Raw genomic sequence first — 19,315 nt, 5'->3', positions numbered from 1 at the left:
CCCGCCGCCCGGCCCCGCCGCGGGCCGCCCGGGGACTTGGAGGAGAACTCCTGACGTCAGGGACCGGCGGGAGCCCCTGCCCCGCGCCCCGGGCCTGCCGCCGCCTGCGCGCCCCCCGCCCGGCCGGGCCCTGGGCTCCCCCGCGCCCCCAAACCCGCGGCGCCCCCGCGCCTTCTCTCGCGAGAACATCCCCCACCCCGCCAGCCGGGGCCGGCAGAGGGGCCCGGGGCTCGGGGACTCCGCGGGGCCCGCCTCGGGCAGGGCCCAGGCCCCTCGTCGACCCCCGGGGCGCCTGGGAGAGCTCGGGGCGCGCCCGCCCCCTGGAGCCCCGGGAGAGGGGCCCCCGGCCAGCCCTCAACACCCACCCGGCCCCCCTCCCCTGGGAGACCGGTACCGTGCGGCCCAGGAACGCCTCGAGAGCCACCCACCGCGTGCAGGGGCGCACGGGGCGCGGGCGCAGCGCAAGGCACTCCTAAAATTACCCCCTCTCGAGGGGTAGGAGTTGTCATGGACATTGGGGACGCCATGATTTATGACTTCCACCACGAAAATGCCAGGTCTCTGTTTCTGTGGAAGTTCCCAGCTCCTGGGGAGGTTTGCAGTGGTGACGCTTTGCAAAATGGCAATGTTTTACCACACGTCACGCTCCGGAAAGTTATAGAAAGTTGCCCAGGCCCTGTTGTAGGGGTTCTGGAAACACCAAGCACAAACCCCCATTATTTCGCCACATGGCTCTTCCCTGGCCGTAGACCTACTGTGCTCTCCCAGTGCACAGTGACTGGTCGTGCCTTGGGCTTCGTGCTGTAGAAGAAGCCACTTCCTCGTCCGCTTTTCCGTGTCCTCATGCTCAACAGCGGGGTCAAAAGAGATCTCGCAGCGATCCTGGAATGGCAATGCTGTAATGGTAGGCACTCTTTTTTTTACTATATCCCGTCGTATTTATATAGCGAGTTGTCTTCATACATATATGTCTATATCTTTTAAAGAGCGCACATTATTGGGATTATGGGTAGGAAGAAGGAACCCTAATCCGAAAAAACGTTTTTTAAGAGGTCAGTTTTCTCCATCTGTAAGGGATACTCGGTTCCCTGACCATTCCAGAAGAAAGTTCACCATGTGAAGAAGCACAAGCCATCTGAGAGTGAAGTTCTTGTCTGCTGCCGCCCCTCCTTCCCCGTATTTCCCAGCAAATCATGAACTGATTAAGTATACCTGGGTCCTAATTCTATTCAGTTTCCTAAAGTATAAAATATCAGTAAAGTGATGCCAGTAGTTATCAGACTTTTAACAGGCCCTATGGGCAGAACACTTCCCTTACAGATTTCTTACCGTGAAACACAAAAATGGGTCAGACTTTTATTCTACAGTAACCCCAACCCACTTTTTTCTTAAAGAACATAGTCCTTTATGAAACCAACACTAGAAAGTGTCTGCAATGCTCTTTTAAACACATAACTCTGAGAGTTGTTGTGGTATTCAGAATTACTAGATCTCTTACCAGTTAGGATTTTCATTTGTTTCCCATGTTGACATCAAAATATTTGTGAGAACTTAATTTATCTTAGGAACCATGCTACATCGAAATATTTCTCCTGGTCTCATCCGGTAATATTAAATCTTAAAAAGATTGAACCATCTTATGTAAGTATTGAATAAGCTGCAGAAGAGTCTGTGTCTTGGACTTTTTTTTTTTTTAATGCAAACTTTTACTTTTGCACTGTCTGGCTCTCCTATAAGAATATTGCCATAAATTTCCATAATGAAGTATGTCAGGTCATTGTACCATGAGTTATTTAAACGGCATTGTTCTTTCTTTGTTAGACCGTACCATAGCGTTAGCAGAATCTGCTAGCTGTGACATGACAGCCCTCCACGCCATGTGTATACTAGATGGCTCTTCATTCTCATCACATCTCAATACATGGTTCATCAATGACAATGTCCCTTCTAAACTGCAGAGAAAGCCCTCATTCTTTATGAAGCCAAGTATTTCGAAAGCCAGCATTTAAGAAAGATACTCACTGGTCTTGACTATTTAGGTTCGATTTAACAAACTTCCAATGAGTAAATTCAATGCAGAGAGAGATTTCTTTGTACTTCTACTATTTCTTCATAGCAGCTTAAACTAAAAACTACCTTTAGAATTTCAGGACCTTAGGCAACAAAAATTAAATGACTATTTTGTCTCAGTAGGAAAGGTGTCTTTACTGCAGTGCCTAGGAAAGAATGTGGCACAAAGCAGGTGCAGAGTGTTTGTTGAATAATTTAATGAAGGAATGAAGGAACAGGCAAATAAATCAACGAAAAACTGTGCACTACCAGCAGTATTTTCTTCTAGGAAGGCATAATGGTTTATGGGAAAGAACATAACTGCTTTAGAGTATTGCAGACCTGAGTTCAAATCCTCTCTCTGCAGACTGACCAAATATGTCACCGCAGGCAAGTTGTTTCATTTTTCTAAGCCCTCATTTCCTCAATTATAAAATATCAACGACAGCCACTGCAACAGGTCATTATGACTATTAAATATGATGAAATATTAGAGTGTGCCTGAAAAAATGAGTAGGTGGCAAACTAGAGCTCCTTTACCTCAAATGTGAATATATGTGTAAAGGTACACATAGCTGCTACAACAAACACAAAAATACATACTGGCAAAAACAAGTCAAGTATATATTTCTCATTATGTGAAGTCGTCTAAGTAAAAATTCAGGGGCAGTAGCTTCTTCCATGTCAGGACTCTGACCTTTTCAACATATTCCGGCATCAAGCTGGCGTTAGGGGGAAAAGCAGGGACGATCTCTCATGGAAGTTTTAGGCCCATCACTTTCACGCATATTCCACTGGTTCAAACTCTCAGGAACCTCCTCACTGCAAGCCCAAGAAATGAAGACCAGCCCAGGAAGGAAAAAAAAAGTTTTGGTGACAGCCAGTTTCCGCCACAGTTTGTTTCTGAAATAACCATCTAAGTTTGCAGCTCTAATCAGTGAATATCCTATATAATAATTATAGAGCAATTTTCAAAAAAAGCGTAACAAATCCAGGTATAAGTAGTAGCAGATTTGGTTGCAATGGTTATCAGTTCTAATTTTCTTTTTCTCTTTGCCACAGATGTCTTTCTTAAGGTGTAAGTCAAGTAGCCATGTAGTAGCATATTAGAATATCTGATGAACAGACATATCACAAATCTAGTGCCACATGAAACTAGGGTCCTGAAAGTCTGTGGAAACCTGTGGAATGTCATTGTCAGATTTTGTTCCTTCTATGATACTAGAGTATGAATGAAACAATCCTTGTGCATATTCTCCCTTAGATAGCAGAGTCTGTCAGTAACCTAAGCAATGTCTGAACATTATAATTAATGTTTCAAAACTCTCAGGTCACTGAGTTACTGGCCATGGTTCAATAACTGGCAATGCAAGCTAGAATTCATGTTTTAATTCCAGAGCAACAGACATGCAGAATTATTATTTACTTGCTGTGCAGGAGAATCATAATATGCAATAAAACTAATACCCACACACTGTAATCCCAGGGCCTTATTTTAGTCCATAATTTTAACTTCCTGAGTTGGTGTGCATTTCTAGTTGCTTCAGAATCTGCTCTGTGGGGCCCGGACTTTCTATAGCAAAGCACAGCAGTGAAGTTATAACAGAAAGTTCCAATCCATAACTAGATATTACCTTAACTCCTTCCTCAGTTATCTCATGGAGATACAGTCCAGAAAGTTCCCCCATCCATGTTTAACCACAATTTCTTCTTATAATGGGAATACTTTCATTATGAATTGGAAGGGTTCAAATATGCACTTGACTTACTTTTTACCTGTTATGAAGTCCGTAATTGTTGAATCTGTACTATTTCTTTAAAGAATACTGGTTTGTGGAAAAGAATAGTCTCTTCAACAAATGGTGTTAGGAGAACTGGATAGCCATATGCAAAAGAATGAAAGCAGACCCCTACCTCACACCATATTAAAAAAAAATACCTCAAAATGGAGTAAAGACCTACATATTAGAACTAAAACTATAAAACTCCTAGAAGAAGACATGGGGAAACATCTGTTAGGCAATGGTTTCTTAGACCCAAAGTACAAGCAACAAAAGAAAAAAATCAGACAATTGGAACTTAATCCAAATTTAAAAGTTTTGTGCATCAAATGTGTTTTAGTTTGGTGAGGCTGCTAGGAGCAAAATACCAGAAAAGTTTTTGGTTTTCATAGTGGGACTTTGTGAGGGTAAGGCTGCGAAAATGTCCAAATCAAGATATCATCAGAGATGCTTTCTCACCAAAGGTCAGCTTCTAGCAAACCTGGACTCCTCCCACATGGCAACACAAAGCGGCAGCCGATCTCTACCTCCTCCTCCAGGCTTACTTTCTCCCGGAGTTCAGCCATGGGCAGTCGGGCAGATGGCTCATCTCTCCCTGGACCTCAGTCCCTTCAGCTTCAGGCTGCTCCATGATTCCAGCCTCTGGCCTCTCTCTCAACCACTCGGGGTGTCTCTTCCTGTGGCAGATACTGGAGTCCTCCCTCACATGGCAGGATAAAAGGGGCAGTGGCTCTCTTTCTCTCTGTGTGTCTCCATTTATATAAGACTTCAGCAAAAGGATTAAGGTGCACCCTGGGTCCCTACAATCTAATCGAAGGCTCTTAACAAAAGCAATCTAATCAAAAGGTCCCTACCGGAATTTAACCAAAAGATTAGGTTTTTTGTGTCTTTGTTTTATAAACTTTATTGGAAAGGCTGCAAACTTTGTATTGCCACTGCGTTTCTTGCTCTTACAGTGATTATGGGGGAGTAACTCTGGATGCAAAATGACGATGCTATTGTATCTTGCCCAGGCTGGTTATGAAATAATTTTTGTGCAATGGTGGTAGAGTGGATAGGGCAATAATTTAAACCTCATAGGCCTTGATCAGTGTCGGAACACTTTTTTTTTTTTTCAGGTTCTAGCAGACCTAGAAATAAACTACAAGTGCTACATTTAGGTTCAAGGATGGCATAATACAATTTAAAATTTTAGTTTTCATTTTTCCCCATTTGCTCCTTTACAAATGTTAAGCATGCAGCTGAGTTTTTTCTCAAATAAGTGTCTTCTAAAAAATTTATCTATTTGGGAGTAAAAAGAAGGTAAGAATCAGAAGACGAAAGGAAGAGGAGCATAGCATTCTTTTCTTAGTAGTTTTACCTAATTTTTTTCATACTTGCCTAAGGAGTCTTACTTTTCTAAAATATTAGTAAAGCCATCACTGCTTCCCCCAATTACAGATATTCAAGTTAATGGACCAGAGTTAAAGATTTAACTGAATATTTAATGAGCACAGAGCATTTTAACAGGTTCTATGCAAACATGGTTCTCCTCTTGATTTGATGTTACCTTTTTCTTTAAAGGGGGAGAGGAGGTGTAGCAGTTTGATATAGTTATGAATTCCAAAAATAGATACTGGATTATGTTTGTAATCTGATCTGTACCTGGGCGTGATTAAGTTATGATTAGGGCTTTGGTTGGGCCATGTCAGTAGGGTATTGAGTCCCCACCCACCAAGGGGTAGGGACTCAGATAAAAGACCTGGCAAAGGGCAGAGTTGAGGGTTTTTTGATGTTGGAGTTTTCATGTTGGGGTTTGATGCTGAAGCCTTAAGCTGGAACTCCAGGAAGGAAGCTCACAGAGAAAAGAGAAGCCACCCTAGGAAGAGAGGAACCCTGAGCCCAGGAAGAAGCAAGCCCTGGGAAGAGAGGAACCCTGAACTCAGAGAGAAGCAAGACCCTGGAAGGGAGGAACCCAGGAAGCCTGAATCCTGGCAAACATCAGCAGCCATCTTGCTCTAACACGTAAAAATAGACTTTGGTGAGGGAAATAACTTAGGTTTTATGGCGTGGTATCTGTAAGCTCCTGCCCAAATAAATACCCTTTATGAAAACCGACCATTTTCTGGTCTTTTGCATCAGCACCCCTTTAGCTGACTAATACAGGTGGTCCAGAGGCTTAGGTCTGCCTGGCCAGGTGCTCTGGATTATAGCTTAGGCGTTATGTAACTTAGATGTCCTTGGCTGATATGTGTTCTACAAAGGATCAATTGAAGTGATAAAATGTTTGTTTCTACCAATATATTGAGCTTTCCTTTGTCCTTTAAAACTGTGAAATGGGTGCATAAGCTTCAGGTCAATGGGTTTTTAAGGCCTGACTGTTCAAGAACCAGAACTAAGGATACTTTCTCCAGTTTAAGGATGCATTTAACAACTCAATATATGTTCTTCTTCCAAAAATGTGGCACAAGAATATTTACACTGTTTTTTATTATCGTGTTTCAAAAACCTTCCACAAGATGGTAAAAAAAGAAAAAAAAAACACCAATAAAACCAAAAACACAAAAATCTTTTCAACCACAGTTAATATTTTTCCAGCATTCCCAATCAGCTCCAAACCCACTATATGCAAAGCCCGTTTTCCATACATCTAAATGATACATGCTATGAAATTCTTTATCCTGTTTGTAGCAGCTTACACAAATACAGCCAAACACAAAGCTTGAGGACAAATTGTACACAAACTTTACAATGTGGGATTTGAATACAATATGCTTCTATGACAGGAATGGCTTAGCTTAAGAACATAATTTTCTGGGATCCACTCAAACCAGGATAAAAAGACTTTATCAAGAAAGTAAAAATAGTAAATAATGGGAGAAACTATTTGGAAGCTATACATCTAATAAAGGTTTGATATCCAGACAATATAAAGAAATCCTACAATTCAACAATAAGACAACAACCAAGTTAAAAAATGGGCAAAAGACTTGAATAAACATTTCTCCAAAGAAGATATACAAATGACCAATAAACACATGAAAAGATGCTCAATGTCATTAGCCACCAGAGAAATGCAAATCAAAGCCATAATGAGATGCCATTTCATATCCATTAGAATGGATATTTTAAAAAGAGAAAAACGCAAGTGTTGGAAAGGATGTGGAGAGATAGGTTCAACTTGCAAATTGTTGTGGGAATAAAAAGTGGTATAGCCACTGTGGCAAACAGTTTGCAATTCCTCTGAAAGATATTTATAGAACTACCTTCTGACAAGGCAATGCCACTCTAAGTTTATACCCAAAAAATTGAAAGCAGGGACTTGAATGGCTTTTGCACACTGATGTTCATAGCAGCATTGTTCATAATTGCCAAAAGGTAGAAGCCACACAAGTGTCTGTCCATCAACAGATGAATGGACAAACAAAATGTGGTATACACATACGACAGAATATTATTCAGCCATAAAAGGGAATAAAGTTCAGAGGCATATTACATGGATGAACCTTGAAGACATGTTGAGTAAAATAAGTTAGGCACAAAAAAACAACTATCATATGATCTTATGTGAAATATGTAAAATATGCCAGTTCATCCCTTTTAATCCCCTTCCTCACTACCTGGGACCTCTGCTCTGTTATTTTCTGTTATTTTCTCCCATTTCTCTTCCCTCCCTACCTGAATAAATTACTGGCCTAACTCAAAAAAGAAAGAAAGAAAGAAAGAAGCTAGAGTCTAGTTCTGCAGTGGCCGGGTAGGAGTGGGGAGCAGAGAGTTAACGTTTAATTGGCATGGAGTTTCTGTTTGGGGTTGGTAGAGTGTTGGCAATGGATCATGGCGCTGGAGCTGCTGCATCGTGTATTTGACAGTGGCTAAAGTGGGAAATTTTAGGTTGTATATAAGTGACCAGAAAAGAAAAAAACCCATTGCACTGTACAACACAGAGAGTGAACCCTAATGTAAATTATGGGCTATAGTTAACAGTGTAATCATAGCAATGTTTCATCAATTATAACAAAGATACCACACTAACGCAAATTGCTAATAGTGAAAACTGCACGTGAGGGGGATGTAAGGGAACTCTGTGTTTTTTGCATCATTTTTCTGTAAACCTATGATTGTCTAGTAGTAATAATAATCTAAAAGAATACTGATTTGCTTATTATCATAGGATGCGATCCAATCTCAGAATTTTTCTACTAACCTGTAGGTATTGGACAAAACTGTGGCCACATTAAATTGCAAACACCATCTCAATTCAGTCATTAGATTTCAATCAAAACACCGAATGTGATTTAGAATTAAACCTTTTCCTTGCCCCCGTTCCCCTCTTCTTTAGGCTAGAAGCCTGTAGGAAGAAAAGGAGGCAGGCTCGGCTTTCCTGTCTTGCTTTTCTCTTCCACCCTCGGGACGAAATGGTCCTTTTACCCAAGAGTGGACCATTATCATCTGGCTCTACACTCTCATCCTGGCATGCGGGACAAGCTACATAACTGCAGGGTCCAGTGTAAACTGAAAACACGGAGCCCCTTGTTGAAAAAAGAATTAAGAACTTCAAAGCCACGACAGCAGAGCATTAAACCACCCAGTGGCACAGGCTGCGCTCCCTTGAAGCTCTTCTTGCTGGCTGTGTGGAAGGCTGGCTCTCTCCACGGTCTTTGGAGAGTAGCCACTGGACTCCTCTGGCTGCAACCCCTGGAATTTGGACGAGGCACCTTTGCCTTCATCTGACTACCCAGGATCACCCCTCAGCGTCTGTTTCCTCAGCTCTGTGGGAGTCTCCCTCTCACAGAAGGTGCCTCCAGCAGCAAGTCTCCAAGGCGCCATTCAACATGGCTCCTCTCTCTCTCTTGGGACTTAATCTGGCCCATTTAACACGGACCTTTATCCCGGAAACATTCATACATCCTTTGTCTGGCTGCCCATTCTCCCTCTCGGCTCTACCACCAAAGCAGTTGGGCAGCCTGTTTCCCGGGAGTCAGTCAGAGCAGAAGTTGCATTGAGCACATTCCAAGCTCTTTCCATGGAAGCCCCTGGCAGACGGTGGAGAAAGGTCCTCCTCCACCCAGTGGGACGGGGTGGGTGAGGAGCTCAGCTTTCTCAGTCCAAGCTCTTCACACATCTCCTGTGTTTCACATTTTCTCCCCTAATTTATATTCTTAGAGTGGACAAGAACACCCAAGTCAGAGAACAGAGTTTGAACTAGTTCCTTCATAATGGTACTCTAGCTTGAAATGTCTTATCTTTCGTCTCTTGGGACCTCAGTTGAAACTTCAACGTAAAAATCCAGTCACAAAGCGTATTCCCTCAGTAGTGTAAGTATTTTCCCGGTTTCTTATTTAGATGTGTCCTCACATGTATAAAAACAGTATTGTGTGAAATGGGTATACCTCAGTGGTCAAGTGCCTGCCTTGCATACATGAGGTCCTGGGTCCAATCCCCCATAACCCCTTAAAAAAAAAAAAAGACTTTCAAAGGTAACAAAACATGTATATGCTTAAAAATTATCAGCTCTTGCCAAATATAATATATTTAGGTTAACAGGTGTTCAGGGCACAAAATTAATTCTTTTAGTATCTTCTCTACATTTGTTTGCATTTCTGTTTGACAAATATGTACCAACAAATTGCCTTTTCATACCTTATTCCCTATATTAATGATATTAAATATTTTTAGACACACTTGCCCTTTGTTAATTTCTAAAATTTTTTCCTTTAAAAAATAAGAGTAGAACATTATGAAATTTTCTCTCTGAAGACCCAATGCCACAAAATCAAGAACAAAATACAAATACAATCTGTACCAAGAGTTGGTTGCTTGGACAAGTGTTACACTGAGCTATGAAAACCCCTGGATCCAGGCATGAGTCTCAAATCAAATGAACTGAAAAAAAACAAAAGCAATGTTATAGCTGCCTTAACTTCCGTTTGACAGCCAAAGAGGAGTTGCCTTCCTTCATTCTATATCAAGGCACACAAAAAATCCTTAACCTTTTCCTTGCTCCATTCAAGGTGCTCTACAAGCCATGAGCATATGCACCAGAGAGTAGTTTACTAAACATCTGGCATGCTTGACTACCTTAGGTCTCTTTCCACCCCTCATCCTCTAAAAAGTTACTTCCTTATTGCTGTCTTCTTCTTCCAATTATCTGAGAAAGTCCTCAAGTTCCATGACACATAGCAATCTTCTTTATGAGCAGAAGCTTATTTAGATAACTTACTTGGGAAAACTTATAAAGGGTGAGGGGGAAAGCACAATCTCCAACTTTTGCTGTTTTCATGCACTTTCTCCTTAATGGATCGTCACAACCCCTTTTTCTCAAATTCCCAGTCAGCGTTTCATAAAACATATTTGTACATTACCTGGTCTCATTTTCATCCCTGATAAAAGACTTTAAACCTCAGAGCATACAATTCACATTTCAATATTCAATTCATTGCCATAAATATTTGTTGATTATCTATCATGACAGAGGTCTAGAGAGAGATATGAGTACAACGTGGTGCCTACCTACAAGATGCTCTGCCTGGGAGGTCAGCATAAATAAGCAGGGATAATATGAATAATAGGAATATGTATAAATGGACATGAGAACACACCATGAGATCAATTAATTCTGGGCTCAAAGGAACTGAGTCAGGTTACTAGCAGAGGCGAATGGCATTTTTGCTGGATCAGAAGTTGATGAAGCAGGGAGAGGACATTCCAGGCAGTGAAAACAGCACAAAGGAAAACAAGAACAGAGGAATGTCAGGGACTCTAAGAAAATGGGTGCAAGGAAGATTTCGGTGAAGGGAGGGCATTTGAGCTGGTCTTAAAGAATAATCCTGAGTTTCGTGAGAGGATGCCCGATCAGTGGAGAGGAAGAAGAAGAGTCTCCAGTGTTTTATGAGGTGGAATCAAGAGGACTGAGTGGGCAGATGATGAAAAGAACAAGGAATCAAGGATAATGCCCACAAGTTAGAAGGGAGAAAAAAGCAACTGACCTGCATTTCAGTTGTGTTAAAACTGAAGTACACCTATGGGATTTCCAAGTTCATATAGTAATAAACACCGTAGCTAATATTCTCAAATGCTTACCCTGTCAAGTCTTGTACTAAGCACTCTACAGGAATTAACTGATTTAGTATCAGCGGCATTTGGGGATCTGAAAATAGGGAGGACTAACTAAAAGATTTGGTCAGAAGATAAAGATCGACATCAAACCGTGGTGAAGGTAGCACCAAGCCTCAGTGTGTGCACTAATAGAAGGAAGAACTGAAGCTTGGAAAATCCTAGTCACTGAGATCAAGGGAGATGAAGGAAAAATAATGATGAGGAGACACAGAAGAAAGGAGTTTTGAAAGTAGAGGTAAGAGAGTTCCAAAAAGGAGGGCATGTTTGGCAGTGTGAAATGCTGCACAGAAATCAAATAAAAGATAAACTATGATAGATGTCTATTAGATTTTAAGTTGGAAAGTCATTGGCTACCTTTGCAAATGTGATTTCATGATATAATGTGGTTGAAGGCTCAGTGGTACTGAGTTGAGAAGAAAATGTCACATTAAGAGAGCGTAGTGGAATGATGAGGAATTAACTCTCATTTATTGAAATTCACCATGAAGCTAAAAAAAAAAAGAAATCCACTATGAGCTAATTTTGTGCTAGGCACTTTCCTTAAGTGGGATGGGACACTATTTTGAAATATTAACTATTGTTTTCTTTCTCTGGGGGCTCTGGATTCCCCTTCCAGTGAGCTAGGAGATTACTTCCTCAGGAAAGAGATGACAGAACAGAGAGAAGAGGTAAGCAGGCTTTTGTGGTTTTTGACTTTCAAAAACCTAGCCCTGGGGAGGGGGGAGGAATGGAAATGACTTTGGGACTTAAAACAGCAGATCCGGGAAGCGGACTTGGCCCAGTGGTTAGGGCATCCGCCTACCACATGGGAGGTCCATGGTTCAAACCCCGGGCCTTCTTGACCCGTGTGGAGCTGGCCCATGCGCAGTGCTGATGTGCAAGGAGTGCTGTGCCATGCAGGGGTGTCCCCCGTGTAGGGGAGCCCCACACGCAAGGAGTGCGCCCTGTAAGGAGAGCCACCCAGCACGGAAGAAAGTGCAGCCTGCCCAGGAATGGCGCCGCACACACGGAGAGCTGACACAGCAAGATGACACAACAAAAGGAAACACAGATTCCCGTGCCGCTGACAACATCAGAAGCGGACAAAGAAGACACAGCAAATAGACACAGAGAACAGACAACCGGGGTGGGGGGGGAGGTGAGAGAAACAAATAAATAAATCTTTAAAAAATAAAAAAAATAAAACAGCAGATCTGGGAGAATGTGTGAAGCTGCAGAGAACAAGGTTTTCCACACTCACACAGCGCACCACACACACTAGGAAGAGTCCTCTAGCCCGCAGCAGGGAACCCACCGGTGGCTGGTTCCTGGAGAAGGACGGTCCCCACACCCTCCCCCACCAGGTTCAAGTTAGAAAAAGAGTTCACAACCTTATAGGCTTCAGGATTCCAGAAGAAGACAGAAGTTGTGCTTCCTCCCCTTGCGAGAGCCTGCATGAGGGAGGACCAGCGGTCGACCAGTTAACCCAGGCGCCCGGGCTCCACAGAGTTCCCCGGTGCCCAGCATGACATGGGTAACAACAGGACTCCTGGGCGTTGAGTAAAACAAAGAGCCGCCCACATTGGATGAGGCGGGAGAGGATCCCTTTATGAGAGGGGCTTTTCCAGAAGACAAAAACCATCGACTGCAGGGGCTTTCCAAGAAAATGAGCACACCCTACAGGGTTGCTGATAAGCACACCTGTTGACAAAACTAGCTTGGGTCCAGCTGAGATAGCTTATCAGATGGACAAGCGTGCCCTGCTAATCAGTGTATACCTGCTCCCCACTTTGTAAGACCCCCCCCATGTAAAATGGAAAATGTCACCCAACCGGAGCACTTCCTCACTTGCCTCCACGTTTGCCCACGATGAGCTTCCTCTCTGCACTCCCCTGGTGGAGCTCACTTCTGCTTTTGGAATGGGATGTCTCCCGATTCAGGAATCACTCAAGAACGCTGCAAGAGCCTGAAGTGCATGAAAAACTTCATTCCTTATGTGCGTCCAGGACTTCTGCAAGTGCACAGGGCGTTAGGCAGACTTGCAAGAACGCCCTGCTCTGTGAGGGTGCAGGGTTGGCATCCTGTTTCCAGCACACCAGCAAATGGCAGCACAGGGACTGCCAGTCCCCTCGGTAGTAACCTTCACGGACTAACGGCGTGCCATAGATAGACAACTGCCAGTGCAGCCAACAGAGACCAAAACCCCCTCTCTCCCAGTGAACTGCAGCTAGGTAAACCGTTCCCCAACTCGCCTTCCCCAGAGCCCTCGTCACAGCCCCAGGCAGAAAATCAGTTTCTAATCATCCAGCAAAATGAAGGCCCAAATGACATGCTATGTCTTGTTACAAGATATTTAATTCTCTTTACAACTGCATCAAATAGAAATTCCCATTCCTACAATCCGGATGATGAAGTGGGTTTCAGAGTGGTTAAGAAATTTCCCAGGCTGGCAAGTGACAAAGCCAGGACTCCCGCCCAGGTCTGCCTCACACCCCAGCCAGAGTTCTTCCCACTCTACCACTTTGTTCTTTCAAAGGTTTGGCAGAGAAGACAACAGTGAACGACAGCCAGAAGGGGATTCAGGGTCATGAGACATGTTCCCTCTTCCAAGAGTGAGAGAAACTGGACAATATACTGGGAGAAAGGGAGGAGCGGTTGGAGGCAGCAGAGGCTGAAGAGGAAGGAAAGAGAGCGTTCTTGATTGAGGAATGATCTCCAAGAATGTGGAGGGAGGATAAACCTGGAGAGATAAACCTGGAACAAAAGGTGGGTACCTCTCCAAGATAAGGGATATGGAGAGAAGAGAGCTAGAAAGAGGTCTTCGACAGGAGGACGTCTTTGACAGCTTCATTCTGCATGCCACGGAGGAGGACGGGCCAAGTGGCGATCCACATCAGAAGAACACTGAATCACAAGGCCTTATGTTTTAGTTCCTCAAACCAAAGGTTCTACGTTTCTTGCATTTTAGATCCTTCAACATGTCGTGGGCACTGCAGTCACTGCCCAGGTCCACCAGCCCCACGTTCAGGTAAGGTCTACCAGCCCTTGCACCAGTTTGGACAAGTCTGCAGGACATTCCCCGCTCCAAACTGTACCCCAGCACCCCCACCTCCCTCCCACCGAGGCCTTTGTTGGCTGGCTCCCCACTTCTCTTGGTCCCTCACTCTCCCCAGGTATTTATCCTCAGGCACTCCCCGTGAAGTTCCTGCAGGCCAGTGGCCATCTAAGAGTCTAGTTCACTGGGAATCCAACCTGAGAAAAAGCGTGACCTCTGAGAGCTCAGTTCCTTGAGAGCATAGCCAGAGCTGCAGGAATGAACAACAGCACGGCTTGGGAAAATCAGAGTCCAACGAAGGGGCAGCTTTGTGCTGGGACAGCCTCCTTTCTCCTGGCCCTTTGGTTTCCATGGGGCTTAGAGTTAAACTCCTGGCCTCTGTCCATCCTGACACCTCCTCCCGACGGACTTCCCTGATTGGGGACTTTGGGGGTAAATAGGGACGCTTAGCCATTTCTGGGTTCTTCTTGTTTTAGGGGGAAAGTCTGCCCACATAATCTCCACTAAGCCCAAAGAGGCCTGCCCTGCAGGTGTGGCCAGCAGTTTTCTGAATATGCCAGTGACTTCTGGCTTAAAGTATTAGCAAGTCCACTTGTTTGCAGGCCTAAATGCACATTTTTCCAATCCAACTTTTACTGATTGAAAGTGGATATTATTTTTTCCCCCAATGTCATTTGTATCTCATTTCTCAGTTAGGACCCAAATTGATATGGGGGGAAGCAGGTGTAGCAATTTGATATTGTTTTTGAATTCCAAAAATAGATATTGGATTACGTTTGCAAACTGGTCTGTTCCTTTGAGCATATTAGATTGTATTAACGTCAGAGGTTTCACTTTCACTTGATTAAATTATGATTAGGGGTTTGGCTGGGCCACGTCAGTAGGACATTGTCCACCAAGGGGGCAGGGACTCACAGAGAAAACCACATGGGAGGGAAGAGAGTGGGAGGTTTTGGATGCTAAAGGACTGGGCAGTAAACACACAGAAGAACACAGAGGAATAGAGACAGCTCCAAGGACACAGCAGAGGCCCCGGGAAGAGAGACAGCTTGACAGTTTACAGCTGGCCTGGTGGAGAGAGCAGAGCCACTGAGCCTGGAAAGGAACAAGCCCAGGAGGGAGATGAGACTTATCCCAGCCAACAGCTGATATTGGAAGAAGCTGATAAGAGGAAGGGGAAGGCTGAACCCTTGCAGATGTTGGCAGCCATCTTGCTCCAACATTTGGCAACAGACTTTGGTGAGGGAAGTAACTTATGCTTTATGGCCTGGTAACTGTAAGCTTCTACCCCAAATAAATAGCCTTTATAAAAGCCAACTGATTTCTGGTACTTTGCATCAGCACCTCTTTGGCTGACTAATACAGGGGGGATATTTTACTTTCTGAAACTTTTACCTGTACAGTATTTTTGGAAGGAAAGAAATACTGCTTCAGTGTTTGGATGACTATTTTGGGTGGGCAAATGATAAGTAAAGAGTGACTAGGGATGTGAAAAATGAAACATGATGTGAAGTATGAGATAATGATAAATACATAAATGGTTTCAATATTTAGAAAATGCCCATGAACTGTTATTCTATATGCAAAGCAGTTCTCCATGAGAGAAAGAATAAATCACTGGCAGAATCTACCCAGGCTTCTGTGTCGTTAGATTTAAATCATTGTTCTTTTATTTGCCAAATTTTGGGCCTAATTCAAAAGACTCACAAAGAACCAAGAGTGCAGCAGTAAACGTTGGCTCTGTTACAAAGAAGAACTGAATCAGCCTTTCACTAAAACCAGTTTTACTCTTAACTTAATTACATTTCATTACCAAAAGGAAGTATTCTAAATGGATCTACATATCAAAACATCTATTATAGGTTTGCAGAAGTGATAGTAAGGATGACACTATTTTTATTAATGTCTGTTTTTAAATTACTTTAATTTGACCTCATTTTACATCAAATTACCAATGAAATAATTTTTTAGGCTCATTCCCAAGTTAAGGATGGAGCTGAAACTTTTCTGTGGCACAAAGTTAGGTAAAATTTGGTTCAGATTGAGACTAAACAGATGAAGAAAAATTTCCATTTAAGAAGAGCAGGTAAGTGCCTTTGGTGTCATCCTTTACAGATTTCACACACAATATAATTCTAATTCTGATATTAATTTTTATTGCTCCATAAACTAACCAGAAATAACAAGGTTTCTCATCTATTTGGGTCAATGTTATAATTTCTAAGGTACCATTAAGTATTGATGAAGTGAGTCCGGAAATCGTTTTGCTTCTTGCCAGCGATATTGCTTATCAGTTGTTTTTAAAACTTCGAGATTTTGTATGAAAATGGCAGCTATGCAATTGTGATTTCTCACCATCGAGCATTACATGGGGGGTGCAATAAGTTGGGGGGGACAGGGGGCATTTAACTTCTCCATCCTCTTGTAATATCCTTTACCATATACGAGTTGAAGAGAGTAGGAGATAACACAAGGGCACATCCCTCAGAGATGAGGATGGGATTGCTCTGAGCTATTGACACGCATACCTGAGCCTCTTGTGATCAATGACACACAATTTGGAGACGGCTGACTGGGGTTAATGGTGCAATCTGTGGCTTTGGAACAGAGTTCTTCTCTATGTGAAACTAATTGGCCATATGGGGATTAAACTGGTAACACTGTCCTCATTTGTCAACCCATCTACTCAGTGTTAGAATCTGGTTGTGTTTGAGTACTGCCCCAAATATCATCAACGTGCTTCCAAATCATGATATCATAACTTCAGAAAGAGGAAGAGGTGATTTTTAGGATACAAACTATTTATCAAACCAAATCACTGTAAGAAAGATCATTACAAACCAAAATGCTAATTATTCTAGTACCAATTATGCTTAAATGAATATCCCTCTGTGGTGGGAAAGAGAACAGGAGAAAAGTCTGCTTCCCATAAGTACCTTATTCTACTGCAAATTTCGGAATTTCCTTCTAAATTGTCAAGACATGCTTCGGACTCCCTCTTGACTGCCCATTGATTACTGAGAGGGTTGCAGCCCCAAACTACCCTCTGCTCTTTCCCAAAAAGTCAGGTTTGAAACTGGGAAATGAAATCCTTCTTTCCTTCACTTTATCTTTCTTTGTTTCTGTGTTCATCAGAAGGCTTTCTTTAATCTCGACTCCAGAATAGTTTCTTAAATTTATTTGCCAAGTGCATGATTAAAGTTCCACTTGAAAAAAAGCATCATTTGCCATAAAATTGAGGTCCATCCTTTAACTCAGACTTAAACAATACAGCATATTTAAACCCAAAACATCCTTTCAGATCAACTTAACATCTTTCCCTATCAAGTTTCTTCATGATTACCTTGTTGGCTTTCTCCAATTCATCGGCTATTTAAAATATGACTAATACATGTGAAAACAAGACTAAAGTTGTCAGCGAAGCTCGCCCTACGATAGAGCCTAGAGCACAGTGCCCGTGAAAGGGTTAAACAGGAAGCCCAGAGGGCATGGGTAATGAAGTGCCCGGTGTCCCTGGGGACCATGTTTATATCCAGTGCTTAACAACCCCAGCTAGAAAATGACTTTTTTTCTGGCAAAAAGATTACAAATAAAGTTTTAAAATTAATACTTATTTTCTATTTCATGAATTGATGCTATCTTTATTACTTTTCTTTCCTCTGCTTTGTTTGGCTTTATTTATTTTTTAAAAATGTATTTATTTCTCCCTCCCTCCCCCACCCCCCTGCCCATTGTCTGCTCTCTGTGTCCATTCGCTGTGTGTTCTTCTGTGTCTGCTTGCCTTCTCTTTAAGTGGCACCGGGGACCAATCCTGGGACCTTCTGGAGTGGAGAGAGGCGCTCAATCTCTTGAGCCACCTCAGCTCCCTGGTCTGCTGCGTCTCTTACTGCCTCTCCTCTGTGTCTCTTTTTTTGTTGCATCATCTTGCTCTGCCAGCTCTCCACTAGGGCCAGCTTCCTGCACAGGTAGCATTCAGCATGGGCCAGCTCTCACACTTGAGCCAGCTCGCCACACAGGCCAGCTTGCCTTCACCAGGAGGCCCCAGGAATCAAACCCTGGATCTCCCACATGGTAGATGAGAGCCCAATTGCTTGAACCACATCCGCTTCCCTGTTTGACTTATTTTGTTTCTCTTTTCCTAACTTTTTGAGATCACTCATTAACCCATTTGTTATGTAGTTAAGGCTATACATTCTTCTCTAATGACTTCTTTTTTTTTTAAAGATTTTTTTTCTCTCCCTTCTCACCCCCCCCCCCCCTTTGGTCTGCTCTCTGTCCATTCACTGTGTGCTCTTCTGTGTCTGCTTGTATTCTTGTCAGTGGCACCGGGAATCTGTGTCTCTTTCTGTTGCATCATCTTGCTGCATCAACTCCCCATGTGTGTGGCGCCACTCCTGGGCAGGCTGCACTTTTTTCATGCTGGGCAACTCTCCTTACGGGGCACACTTACGCATGGGGCTCCCCTATGCGGGGGACACCCCTGCGTGGCATGGCACTCCTGGCGTGCATCAGCACTACACATGGGCCAGCTCACCACACGGGTCAGGAGGCCCTGGGTTTGAGCCCTGGACCTCCCACGTGGTAGGCAGATGCTCTATCCGTTGAGCCAAATCTACTTCCCATACCAGCTTTCTTTTGGTTGATATTTACATGGAGCATCCTTTATTGTTCTTTTTGTATACATAGACTTTGTATGGATTTTCTTTCTCATTTTTAAAGTTTATTATTTTCTTTCCTCCCCCGCCCCCCCCCCCCCAGACGGCTCCCTCGTCTGTCTGCTCGTCTTCTTTAGGATGTACCAGAACCAAAGCTGGACTTCCCACGTGGAAGGCAAGTGCCCAACCGCTTGAGCCACTTCCTCTCCCGATTTTTTTTTTAATGAAGTCTGACAATTTCATCTTATGACCCAAGGATTTAGTTCCTTTACATTTAATGTATTGATAAAATTGGGTTCCGAAACTCTGCTTTTCCATACGACACTCTCTTCTCGTCCTACCTGCTCTAGGCTTCTGTTTCCTGGTTCTCTCCCCATAAAGGTGTGGCATCGAGCCACCCTCACGCTGGCAGCGTAAGCCGCGGCTGACTCGGGATCATAGGTGGGTGGGTGGATACAGGGCTTCTGGCAATACCCGCGGCTGGCATCTGGGGCCCCTCCTTTCTCACTAGACCTTCGCTGAACCAGGCTGTCTCCGCTCTTAGAGAGCCCAGGTGGCTCCCCTGCATGCTCCCAGTTTCCCCCAAGGAAGAAGCATAAAGACTGGTGCGGCGCCAGGCCCTTCTCCAAGCGTGCCCGTCCTTGGGATGGTGAGAAACGGGGCTAGAGGCTTTTCAGCTGCTCTCGGCTGAAATGTCGCCT

General features: G+C 43.6%; 1 protein-coding gene and 1 long non-coding RNA gene across 11 annotated transcripts in view; one reads left to right on the top strand and one right to left on the bottom strand.

Annotated features, from left to right (window-relative positions):
* AKT3 (AKT serine/threonine kinase 3) overlaps positions 1 to 486 on the bottom strand; it is a 337,190-nt gene extending 336,704 nt beyond the window's left edge. For 2 of the 10 annotated variants that reach the window (XM_071207338.1, XM_071207346.1), the window contains exon 1: positions 395 to 463. The gene's annotated coding sequence lies outside the window, so the exon portion shown is untranslated. Of the gene's footprint in view, positions 1 to 394 lie in introns of all 10 variants that reach the window. The other 8 variants (XM_071207333.1, XM_071207331.1, XM_071207339.1 and 5 more) reach the window with 8 other exon arrangements.
* Positions 257 to 9,490, top strand: LOC131280840 (uncharacterized). The gene is made up of 2 exons (XR_009188484.2): positions 257 to 904; positions 8,149 to 9,490. It is a non-coding gene; the product is annotated as an uncharacterized lncRNA (long non-coding RNA).
* The last annotated feature ends 9,825 nt before the right edge of the window (positions 9,491 to 19,315 follow it).

This window comes from Dasypus novemcinctus, chromosome 13 (assembly GCF_030445035.2).
Source record: "Dasypus novemcinctus isolate mDasNov1 chromosome 13, mDasNov1.1.hap2, whole genome shotgun sequence".
Lineage (NCBI taxonomy): Eukaryota > Metazoa > Chordata > Mammalia > Cingulata > Dasypodidae > Dasypus > Dasypus novemcinctus.
The sequence above is the reverse complement of the archived record's forward strand: the minus strand, read 5'-3'. Positions and strand labels throughout refer to the sequence as shown.